Consider the following 13,456-nt stretch of genomic DNA (forward strand, 5'->3'; position numbering starts at 1 on the left):
TCGTCTCAGAACGAAGTGATGATTTTATATCACATTCTGAAGAGTCTGGGGATTAGGTTGGGATGTTCCAAGTTGCTTTACAAAGCTATATTAGACAGTTTGCATTCCGGGGATAAGGAGGGTGAAGGTTAAGCCTTTGGAATTTGCTGAAGCAAATGGATTGTATTGAGCTATGATTTGAGCTTATGTTTCGAGGTTGGATGATTTCCTCTGAAACTGTAAAAGGGAGATTGTGAACCAATCAGGTAAAGTTGATTTCTAAAAGGAGATTTTCTTTGCTAGGAGGAACGATGTTTTACGTAGGGTTCTATCATGTTTTTATTGTGTTTATTGTGTGTGCTTTATGTGTTTCCTTTTTGTTAATAATTTAAAATCGGGATTACGGTTTAGTTGGGGACACAAGTGAGTGATCAGTCAACTACCGTTTTGGAGGAATAGCGTTAAGTACGCTAGGATTTTGGGCATGGGGTCATAAGATTTGGTAGGTATATCTAACTTTTGCCAAACTTAGACATGCGTAGTTATAGTACATTTTCAGGATGGGATAGGTAAACCAGTGGTTCGAGTCCAATGATATAGAATCATTTGATAGACTGTAACGTCACGATGGTTTATCGGAGGAAATGACTTGGTTGAATATCTTCTCGGAAACTTTAAGCGGGTGTTCCCAAGTCAGCATGAGGATTTTGTACTGATTTAGGTACTTGTAGGAGCAACACTAATTGAGGATAGTAGACGGATTAACTATTTGTCAGTCTATCCTTAATTAAGAATGTGGTTCCTAAGGGTGTGATCAAACATCTAAATATGGAAGCTGGTGTTACCAGACTAGGGATATTGTCATTAGACAAATTGGGAGGAGGATGTAAGGACTGAGGTTCACAACTCTTAGTTCTTTACTTGGTCTCGGAGGAGACCTGATGCTTCGCGAAAGGAAGCAGATGTTTGGGAGGCAGATAGGAGGAGGGACATACTGCTTTATCGTAAAATCTGATATCTAGTAAATAATCTAGATGGACCGTCAGAAATCATTAGATCCTTGTGCCCATTTCTTATGCTAGAGTGGGCCTGACAGAGTAGTTTCCACGAATCTAGATGAGAGATTGCTGATTCTACACAAGGGTCAGGATTCTGGGTGACTGATACAATTAAATCAGCTTTGCGTTGTCTATTTAAGAACTGGTAAGATATCAGTTCCTACGAATAGCACGGATCACGGGACGGCTTAGATGGATAGGTGTGGTGATTCCCACTTTGCATTAAGTTGCATCTAGTGGAGGTGGTGGGGAGAAGGGTGATTTTATCACCCGCTATGGTAATTAAACTTTCGGTGGTTATTTTGAAAGTCAGTTAAGTTTTCGCATGAGGAAATAATAGCACTTGCTATTACCAGGAAAATAGAGGCGATCAACTTGGAATGTTTGGGCTGACCCATAGGAGGTAGTACCTTACTCCTTTGAGTTTAGGGTACTGAAGGAGGTGTAGTAGTTATCTTTCTGATTCTGGTAAGGTCGGAGTGACTGAGGTGTAAAGTTCATAAATTTTACATTGCAGTTAAATGGATAGGAGTATAATACGACTTATCAGGTTCGTCTTGGTGAGCCGGTACGGATAGAGATAGGTATATCACTATTTCTAATTGTATCACCTGCTAACAAGGTGGAAAATTGATACTTGGATATCACTGGAGGTTTTAGCCACTTCCTATATCGAGATGGGAGTAGGACTAATCAGGAGGGGATGGTTGGTAGAAGTTACCAATATTAGTTGGAATTTTAATTCCATATGGTTTAAGAATAGTGGATAGAGCAAGTTCACTTAGGGACTACACGTTAGTGGTTTTTACTTTAGCGCTTCTTATCCGTTCTCCATTGCGCTGATAATAGAGTTATAGCATGTGGTTATTCAATATAGAAGATAACCGGTGCTGTGTCCAAGGAGTTTTCTGAAGGTGTTGGAGCAACAACTATGCTTCGCATCTCTAAACGGGAAATGTGATCGCGATATTATATTTGAATCATGGCAAATATGCTTAGGATGTATCCTAGGTTGGCATGGGTAATTGGAAGCGTTACTTAGTTTTTCAGATATTATCTGTGCTATTGTTGGCACAAGGGAGTTCGTGATACAATATCTGGGATTTTGGATAGTAGGTGGTGACGATCTCTCACTAGTTGGTCTGGCCTGGAAGCGAGGTTATATGATAAGACCTTGACTTTATGTAAGGATACATTGGAGAAACATACTCTGTTTTGGTAATGAGTGTGTACGGTTTGGAGGCGGCAATCGGATTTTGTAGATAGTTGAACTCGTACATAAGAATTCTCTATCAGGAAATGGTTGTTTTAGAGGAAGGTTAGTTTTCTGTATTACACTGCCTTTTCACAGATTTTGCTAATCGAGTTAGGCAGTTGCTTATACTATAGCGTTACCAACTTGTTAACGCGCTGCATGTATAAGAATTCTATGCGTCTGCTCTATGGAACATGGAGGAATAGTGATCATTACTCTTCGCTAAATATTGGGTACGACTGGATCGTTGATAGATACAATCTGGGAGTTGTACAAATATGTTGTTTCTTATACATGGTATATGTTGGATATGTTGGAATTTAGTGGAGCTCATCTAATGAAGCTGTGCCACACGAAAACGGAAATGAATTTGGTAAAGTCATTAATTCAGAGTTTCATGAATTCCGAGAACGAAATTCCTTTAGTTAGGGGGGAAGAATGTAATACCCCTAGTTTTCAAAAGGATAGAATTGAAAATTTAATTTTTATTTTTCATTGATTAATTGATTTAGTTAGGTGACTTAGTTGTTTTGTTTTTCTTAAATGATTAATTGTGTTTGCTTAATTGATTTAATTAATATTTGTGTGTATTTAATTTACATGTTAATTGAGATTATTTTAATTATATTATTTGAATTTATTTAAATTAATTGCCTTAGTAATATGTAACTTGGATTTATTACCTGTTTAATTACTATACTTATTTAATTGTTTTATTTAGTTAATGTAATGTTTACTTATTTTCTGTATGGTAAATTAAGGTTACAGTTATAATTTTTGGCTTATAATTCACGTATAGGTGAGCCGCCGTAGGTTAGAACTAAGATAGTTTCATGGGCCGGTTAGGATGGGGATTAGGGCTTAGTCTCTGATTATTCGTGGACTAGGGTATTAATTTACACCTATAAATATAAAGCAATACATGGTTTAGGGTTTTGGAGAACAGAATAAACGTACGTTCTGCTACCACAAACAGAGCCCTAAATTGGTAGTGAAAACCAGAGAGTTGCAGAGAGAACCGGAGTGGGAGTTTGGATGGTTCATAAAATAGAATCAAGGAGGGAAGTTTGGTGTGTGTTACTGGACTGTAGTAGGAGCAGCAAGGGTGGTTTAACACTCAGAGACATGGAATGAGCTTTGCAAGTTTGAGTTTCAAAGGCAAGTCTCTGTTCTATTCTTTCCCGTTAATTTGTGTTCTGTGCATGCCTAGTTAGATTCTAGGGATTTATTTAAAGACTAAAATGGATTAAACAAATATTATATCAGGTCTTGTTTGCATGTATGAATTATATTAATCTCATTGACATAAGAAATTTGCGTAATCTTTGATATTTCTGTTATTGGTTTCTTCTCGGTGCTTATGTTTAAGTTTTGATTCAGTTGAGATCATGATTATGTACTAATGATTAGTAATTAATCTGGGGCTGAGGTTAAACTCTGAATCAAGTAGTAAAAACAGTATTCAAATTTCACCGAAGAAATCTGTTTTGAATCGAATAAGTTTAGAACTGAAAATTCTGTAATTATTTGCTTTAAAAAGGGTTGTGTTCTATACAAGTTAGGATTGGTTAACAATGTTAGGATTACTCTAAAACTAAGACTGAACCCTAGAACAACCATTATGAACCTTACAGAGGTCTGAAAAATACAGGAGTCGAAGAAGATGCAGCAGAACGGACGACGGCAACTAAGGGGAGAGGAGCAGGCTCCAAAAAGAGGAGGAGCCGGCTCATTCTACCTTAGAGCCGGCTCCAAAGGAATGTGGAGCCAGCTTTAGCATGCTAGGAGCTGGCTCCTAGGACAATTGAGCTGGCTCTTTTGACAACGAGAGCAGGCCCTTGATTCTGAATGAGCCTGCTCTCAATCGAACGCACTCAGTTTGGTTTTTGTGCTCTATTTGGTATGTATAGGGTATTGGAACTTTGTTTAAGCTATTTTAAATTGTTGTTAGGTCTAGAATAAACCCGTTATACTATGAAAAATATTAATCCATGATTGGGTTAAGGATTGGAGCAAATTAAATTTAAGAAAAATCGGGAGTTACTAACTGTTTTAAACATTCAAACCATGTACTGGAACTTAAAATTTTAACTGGCATATATAATTTATGGTTTAATTATATCTAAATAGAAGTATAAGAATAGTAAGTGCTTGAAACCAACTATTCTTGATTTTGAATTAATTGATATATTTGTTTTGTAAATTCTGTTCAATTTAAGGAGTTTATGGAGGATTGGATTACTACGCATTGTATTAGCATTTTAAATGATTAAAATGTGATGGTTGGATTCTGTAATAATTCCTATTGACTTGTTATAGGTATTAAATGATAATTATGCATATAATGGATTATGGTTTATTAGTATCTAACACTGTTTTCGTCAACTATGTTAACTGGAGGGGCTAATTGTACAGTTTTTATATATATCTATAAAGAACTATAATGAGATATCTAAATGTCATATTGGATGCATAAATTGGTTGTATAAATGCTAAACTATATTTATGCTTATTATGGGATGTGGGTGATAAATAATTATACTGTGATATCAACTACGTGAACTGAAGGATTGTATGTACCGGTATGGGACGGTGACATACTAGGTATGGATTAGTTCAAACACTAAATCCTACCTAATTTGGAATGAGTTGGATTAACCATAAAAAGGTTAAGTCCCACTTATATGGATGTATATGAACCGGTATGGGACGGTGTCATATTAGGGATGGCTTAGTTCAAAACACTAAAATCTACCTATATTGGGAATAGATTAGTTCAAAACACTAAGTCTGACCTAATTTGGATTCAGGTATGGATTAACCATAAAGGTTAAGTCCATCACCTACATGTGTCATATCAATTGTGAATTGAATGAACTACTATGGTTTCAGGATGGATTTATTATACAGATATCAGACCACTACCCAGATGGATGATATTCTGTATTAGGAGGAGTACGGACTTTATATATTTATTATATGTGCTATGGTATGAGCTTGAGTCTCAAGACCATGGTTAGGGCGCGTATATCGCCGAGGATGGATAACTGGACATAGGTGTTGTTCCCTGGTAGGTTTAGGTACTCATGCCCACCTTAGGGTGCGTATTTGCATGTTGCCTTCTATTCAGGCTGAGACAGACCTATTGGACTAGCAAGCATCCTATAGTGTGTACTATATATACATATATGGACTACTCTAGATATTGTTGAGTCTTCCTAGAATGTATCTGCGTATCGGATTACTGTATGGATCGTAGTAGAACAGGACTTGCATGTGGGCCTGACCCACTCTATTATTTTTCAGGTGTTCGACAGTACCCGACTTCCTTGATCGTGTTGATGCAGATACAGATACTCACTCTTCCGATTACATAGGATTTTCTTTCTATTTTAATTTTGGATTCTAATTCTGTAAATTTAGTCAAGGATTTGGGATTAGGGGTCCACTAGGTGGATTCCCGAGTTGTACGGTTTTAAATTATACTTAATTTATTATTTCAAGTTTGAGGATTCTTATTTTAGATTTCTTTCAGCGTATTATTAATTTATTCTTAATTCAGTTTTATTTTTGCTTGTTTAAATATTAATTGTTTGGTATCCCTCAGATCTGTAATTGGACTTGATCACCCGTGGCTCTAGAATCGAGGGGTATCACACTTACCCAAATCGATGAGAGAGAAGTGGATGCGAAGAGTGGGTGAGAAATCCGAGATGAGAGAGGTAGATGTGAGCTTGGATCTCCCTGGACATGTCACCGGAGATGAGGGAGATGAAATTGGATACGGCGGCGATGAGGGGAGTAAGGGTTTGGAGGGTTGGATCGATCTAAATGATCGATCTTGAGACCCTCTAGGTCTATTTTAAAAACATTCCTGACATTGTTCGATCGATCGAACTTCAACTGAGATCCATCGAACTTTGATGAACTCTCTTCAAAGTATTTTTGGATTTTTTGAAATTTTTGAAAATTGCAAAATTAAAATTAAAAATTGTAAAATAAAAATAAAATAGAATAAAATATTTTTGGTTTTTTTTTTCAAACAAAAATAATTAAAAACTTATTAAAATATTTTTAAAAACTTTTTGAAAAATAAAATAAAATGAAACAAAATGAAAATAAAATAAAACAAAATAAAAATGAAAATATTTTGGATTCTTAAAATTTGAAAAGTCAAAACAGAGTCAAAATAATGAAATGGAGAACTGAGATCGATCGAAACAAGAGTTCGATTGATCAGACAGAGAGCAAAAATATGCAGGTTTTTGGCTCATAAAATTGGCTAAGTGTTGGAACTTGAAGATCGATCGAACTTTGAAGTTGGATTGATCTAAGAACTTCAGATCAGTCTTAGAATGTTTCGATCGATGAGACAGAGAGGTGAAATATGCAGGTTAATGCAGGCTCAAAATTTTTCTAAGTGTTGAATCATGAGATCGATCGAACTTTGAAGTTGGATCGATCGAAAATCACTTGATTGATCTAAGAGTTAGTTCAAATAATAGGACAGAGATGTGATTTGGATGCAGGTTTCTGCAGGTCGAAAAATTTTCTAAGTGTCGGATGCAGAATGGAGTTCGATTGATCGAACTCAGGTTTGAGATTGATCAAACTATACAGAATGCTTAATAATGACATGAAAGCTCATGCAATCCTCACCAAAGTTCCTTTCAATGCATATGAACCAAAAACAAGTATCTAGACTTCGCAAGAAATGAAATGAAAGATAGAAATGAAGGAGGAATAGGGTTTTGACTCCCTACGAATGCTTTTGCTAGTCTTTAACGTCTCTAGCAAGACATTGGGCTCTTTTAGCCCGAATCAAAGATTTTGTAATGCATCCCCTCCTTGTTGGGGTGATAGATGCTTTGAACTCTACCCAACAAATGGTTCTTTGAAGAACTTGTTGGATTAAGCTCAAAGGAAACCTTTAGTCCTTTGTCTATGCAATCATAACCTTTGGGCTTCCATGCCCTTTCAAAGCAAGAATTTGAAACAGGACTTGTAAAATGCAAGGTTGAAGATGATCCTTTGGAAGTTTTGGTCTTACACAAAGCTCATTTCTTTGACATTAGAGATCATGACATTTATCTACAACATTAACCTCCCCTTCATATTTGTTAAATAAATTGGGTGTAGGCTTAAAGATATTCAACTTCACCTTCAGGTGGCCAAATGAGATCTTCATTATCCCCGTCCTACAATTGATGTTGGTATTAGCGGTTGCCAAGAAAGGACGGCCAAGGATAACGGAAATTTGGCTCTTAGGATTGGGGACCGGTTCCATGTCTATGACAACGAAATCAACCGGGAAGAAGAATTTATCAATCTTAATCAATACATCCTCAATTATACCCCTAAGCTTCTTAATGGATCAATCGGCAAGTTGCAAAACTACCGACGTCGGTTTTAATTCACCTAGGCCCAATTTGACATAAACCGAGTATGGAAGAAGGTTAACACTTGCTCCTAAGTCAAGAAGCGCCCGATTAATGATATGATCACCAATAATGCATGATGTAGTGGGTGAATCGGGGACTTTAAACTTTGGAAGAGTGTTATGTTGCAAAATTGAGGTTACTTGCTCGGTCAAAAACACTTTTCTTGGTGCTTGGCTCTTGTTCTTCCGCTCTTGGGTGCACAAGTCTTTCAAGAATTTGGCATAAGTTGGAATTTACTTAATTGCATTCAATAGTGGAAGATTAACTTTCACTTGCCTAAACATTTCCACAATTTCATTTGTTTTTGCCTTTTGCTTGTCTTTTGAAATGGATCCTTCTAAGGCATCCAGAAATGGAATTTTTGGTTCAAACACTTTTTCAAAATTTTCTTTTGAACTCTCTTCAATACAAGAAGTTTTTAAATCATTTTGTTCCAAATCATTTCTTAACAAAACCTTTTCAACATCATATTTCAAAACTTCTATTTCAAACACATTTTTTAAGACTTTCTCATTTACAAGATCATGTATATGTAATAAAGGAGGAATGGGATGTGAAACGGGACAGGTGATAACTTGAGGTTGCACCAGTTCACTCTCTTCATTGGACATTCCAACTTGATTGTCCACAATCCTACCACTCCGCAAGGTAGTCAGCGCATTAACATGTTCAATGGTGTGGCCTTCCGATGAGGAATGGGTTTCCACAACACATTGTTGCTTAGGTGAGGCATTAATAGGTATCTTTCCCTTCTCTCTTGCATTGAGAGTGCTTGCTATTTACCCTACTTGGGTTTCTAGCTTCGCAATAGATTGAGAGCGAGAATGAAGCAATTGTGTGTTAGCCTCTAAAGTGCCCAAAGCATTTAAAACTTTTTCTTCAAAGGCGGGACTTCTAGTATTACCTTGGGAATAAGATTGGTTAGGAAAATGAGAATTAGCAAATTGATTCCCTTGTGATTGATAAGGTCTATAACCTTGGGATCCTTGGTTTTGAAGTGGAGGTGGAATGTACTTCCCTTGAAAATCGCCTTAGGAAGGGTTTGACCCATCTCCTTGGTTTTTCCACGAGAAATTCAGATGATTCCTCCAACTTGGATTATAGTGAGTACCATAAGGATTGTTCCCTTGGTTCACAAAAGCTGCATTGACTTGTTCATTACGTTCATTTTGTACTTGTCCGTGAGGACAATGAGAAGTAGAATGAAGAACACTAGAACAAGTCATACATGTTTCATTTAATGCACGATAAGAATGATTAGGGAAGGAAGATACTTGGTTCGCCGAGTTTTGGTTAATCAAAAATTGATCAAACCTTTGAGATAAAGACTTCATTTCGGTGTCTATTTCATTTGAATGGTCAACTTGACGTAAGCCAACACTCTTCCTACCTTGTGAATTTCTACCATTCTTGGATGATAATGTTCTATGCAAAGAATTTTCACTCATACTCGCACAAAGACGCCACACGTCATCCTCATGCCTATCAATGTATGAGCCACCCATGGAAGCATCAACCATACCCTTATAGTTGTTCGATAAGCTTTCAAAGAAATATTGAACTAATTGCCATTTGGGCATGTCATGATGTGGACACTTCCTAAGCAATTCATTAAAGCATTCCCATGCCTCATAAAACGTTTCTCCATCCCCGTGTGAAAATACACGAATTGAGGTTCTCATTGCATTGGTCTTTGAAATCGAATAGTACTTCTTCAAGAACTCTTGTTGCATTTCTGCCCAAGAAGTGATTGAAAAAGGCCTAAGATTGTTAAACCAATACTTTGCCTTGTCTTTTAAGGTGAATGGAAAAAGTTTGAGTCTTAAAACCTCTTCCAGCATGTCCGTATATTTTATGGTGGAAAATACTTCAAGAAACTCATCCAAATGCTTGTAAGGTTCTTCACTTGGAAGTCCATGATAGTTAGGAAGCATTTGAATGGTTTGTGGCTTAATTTCATAATGATGTGCTCTAAATGGAGCCAATTGGATGCATGTAGGTGCATTATACTCATTAGGCACATAATGGTCTCTTAAAGTAAGAGGTGGATTAGCTACTTGAGGTGCAACATGAACACCTTGGTTTTGAATTCCTTGATTGGTGATGGGAGGCTGTCGAGCATACATTGGCCTTGGCATTCCATATGGAACTTGGCTTTATTGTTGTGGTGGTTGGTGAATGTATGGCCTAGGCATGTCTAATGGTACTTCTATGTTCTCATTGTGCACATTGGGATGAAGAATACCTTGTTGGTCTATGCGACCAAGGTCCTCAACATGATTATTATTATGGTCATCCAATGATAGATTGGTCCTATTTGAACTTCCTCTTCCCCTAGGATTTCTAACGATGGATTCAAAATGCAAATCAAGAGGTACAAGAGTGGGTCTCAATGAACGACGTCCATGCATGCACAATACAATACACAACAAACACAAAGAATGACGAACACTATGCCTTCAAAATAATGCAATTAGACTTCTTCCACAAACACTTAATTCATACTCCCATGCCTTAACAACAATGATGCAAGAAAAAATAAAAACAAGCCTCCATGCGGGCCGATGATTTAACTAAGGGATTGAGTAAAGAAGGTCTCACAAAGGTCCTTTAGCATTTCAACTCCAAATTTAAAGCTTAGCTTAGCAAATCTTTTAAATTTTAGCTTTTTTTTTATTTTTTATTTTTTTCTTACTTAGCTTGAATGCTCCTTTGCTTGCTATGTCTCCAACAATGCACCTAGTTAAGTAAGAACAACACAATAAGTAACCAAAAAAAAAAAAAAAAAAAAAGTAAAGACACGATCAAAAGAGTACTAATCCTAATTGATTCCACAAATCCGACGTTGCCTAATGAAATCAATCCATCAATCCCTGGCAACGGAGCCAAAAACAAATGCGATCTGCCGCACTACCGTTAAGCTTGAAAGAGTGTGTGCATTTTAAGGCGATGGCCAAGAGTTTTACATTTATAGAAGCCACTATTACCTTTACTAAAAATATAGCTAGGGCGAGTAGGGATCGTCCCAAGGGATTGTGAGGATCGAACAAGGTCGTGGAATTGCTATTAGGGCTAGTAGGTCAAGTGATCAAACAATTGGTTGGTTGGTTCATTAGAGAGTAACTAAATTAAACTAAGTGATAACAAAAGAATGTAATTAAGAGTAAATAAGAGAGAGAGAGAGAGAGAGAGATCTTAGGGTTTAGAGATCACCACCAAGCAATGCATTTCTATACCGTTGACAAGTGACTAATGAGGGCAAGTGGTGTGTTGCAATATTGGTGTGTGTGTTTGTGTGTTTGGTTGATTCAACAAGCAAGGATGACTAGTTAAGCATGTATTGTCTAAACAACATGTGAAAGGCACAATATATCTAAGCAATGAAGCATATATTGTCTAAACAACATGTGAAAGGCACAATAGATCAAAACAAGTCATTAATCCTTTCATTAAGCTCACAATCCAAATACAACACAAGGATGGAGACATATGATACTTGCATTCAAAAGCTTGGATTGTCCTCCCATTTAACACTACACTACAACTACACTACATCTACACTACTAGCATGAAAATAAACTAGAGGAGAGGCACAATCCATTAAGGAATAAGTATGAACCATTAAGAGAATCACAAGAACATTCCATTAAGCACTATGTTTTGACAATCTCCAAATCTATAGCATCAATACACATAGACATGTATCAATAACACAAAATCTAGAGACCAGCACATGAACATCTATTCTAGCATACATAGACATATGGATAGAATGAAATGATTAATTGGAAGCATTGAACCACATAAATCATTGAATAAATAAGATCTATATATATCAAAGTGTTAAACATTAATTACAACACTAATCCCTCAATAATACACAAGATTAAGATATAGAAAGCATGCTTGGGGCTAACTCTAGCCCCAAGAGGATGTCTAGCCACTCATAGAGATGTTGTTCCAACCCTCAATGGCTAACTCCATGGTTGAAATCTGCTCCTTGTTGATGAAGAACTCCAATGGTGTCTCTAGCCTCCTCCTCTAAACTTGATTTCCAAGAGATGATATGAAAATGATATTGGCTCTCCTTTGTAAAAAGCAATCCTTATCTTTATATAGGTAGGTCAAATGACACCCAAAATGAGCTGGGGTCGTGCACACAATATTCCCTAATGATTGGATAAAGGACAACTTTCAATGAGATGGAAATTTAACTTTTTTGCACTAGAGGAAGTCCGATCAATCGAACCTTGGACTTGGATCGATCGAACTGGTTGAGATCCATTGAACTTAGGCTATATCGATCCAACTGGTTGAGCTTTTTGGAAAAAGACAAATCTGAGATATTTTGGGAGATATTTTTGGGAAAAGGACAAAAGTGGTTAGTGGGTGGTACAGCTGTGGATAAGGTCAATCATTTGAATAAGGACAAAAATATTCGATCGATCGAAGGGTGGTGTTGGATCGATCGGACTTTAGACTTTTTGCTTTTCGGCCAAGGCTTGGATCTATCTTGAAGTGTTAAGATCGATCATCGATCGATCAAACCTTGAAGTTGGATCGATCGAACTTTGCTACTTCCCACATTTGGCTTCATTTGCTTTCTTCTTTCTCCACTTTGCTCATTTCTTTGTTTAATCCCATAATTGTTTCAATTAAGCTCTTATTTGGCTGAGTTAGCTTATTTTTTGGATAAGTGCCTGAAAATGAAAATAATACGAAATCAATCTAAAACGGTAAAGTAAGATAGATAAAGGTGCTAGAATGCCTAAGCTTAAGGGGTTTAAATACGCACTTTTTAGCGCTCATCACAAAAACTGATGCGGTCTGCCGCACTACCGTCAAGCTTGAAAGAGTGTATGCATTTTAAGGCGAGGGCCAAGAGTTTTACATTTATAGATGCCACTACTACCTTTACTAAAAATATAGCTAGGGCGAGTAGGGATCGTCCCAAGGGATTGTGAGGATCTAACAAGGTCGTGGAATTGCTATTAGGGCTAGTAGGTCGCGTGATCAAACAATTGGTTGGTTGGTTGATTAAATAGCAACTAAATTAAACTAAGTGATAACAAAATAATGCAATTAAGAGTAAATAAGAGATAGAGAGAGATCTTGGGGTTTAGAGATCACCACCAAGCAATGCATTTCTATACCGTTGACAAGTGACTAATGAGGGCAAGTGGTGTGTTGCAATATTGGTGTGTGTGTGTGTTTGGTTGATTCAACAAGCAAGGATGACTAGTTAAGCATGTATTGTCTAAACATCATGTGAAAGGCACAATATATCTAAGCAACGAAGCATATATTGTTTAAACAAAATGTGAAAGGCTCAATAGATCAAAATAAGTCATTAATCCTTTCATTAAGCTCACAATCCAAATACAACACAAGGATAAAGACATATGCTACTTGCATTCAAAAGCTTGGATCATCAAACATCAAGCATGGATTGTCTTCCCATTTAACACTACACTGCATCTACACTACTAACATGAAAATAAACTAGGGGAGAGGCATAATCCATCAAGGAATAAGTATGAACCATCAAGAAAATCACAAGAGCATTCCTTTAAGCACTATGTTTTGACAATCTCCAAATCTATAGCATCAACACACATAGACATGCATCAATCCAATGGTGTCTCTAGCCTCCTCCTCTAAGCTTGCTCTCCAAGAGATGATATGAAAATTATATTGGCTCTCCTTTGTAAAAAGCAATCCTT

General features: G+C 36.8%; 1 non-coding gene across 1 annotated transcript; it reads left to right on the top strand.

The window, feature by feature from the left end:
• Positions 1 to 9,311: 9,311 nt before the first annotated feature.
• LOC132310727 (small nucleolar RNA R71) lies at positions 9,312 to 9,418 on the top strand. Its single transcript, XR_009482691.1, has one exon. It is a non-coding gene; the product is annotated as a small nucleolar RNA R71 (small nucleolar RNA).
• The last annotated feature ends 4,038 nt before the right edge of the window (positions 9,419 to 13,456 follow it).

Source organism: Cornus florida, unplaced genomic scaffold (genome assembly GCF_030987335.1).
Source record: "Cornus florida cultivar Cherokee Brave unplaced genomic scaffold, ASM3098733v1 CherokeeBrave_3.0.0_Hap2_Chr05, whole genome shotgun sequence".
In the NCBI taxonomy this organism is placed as follows: domain Eukaryota; kingdom Viridiplantae; phylum Streptophyta; class Magnoliopsida; order Cornales; family Cornaceae; genus Cornus; species Cornus florida.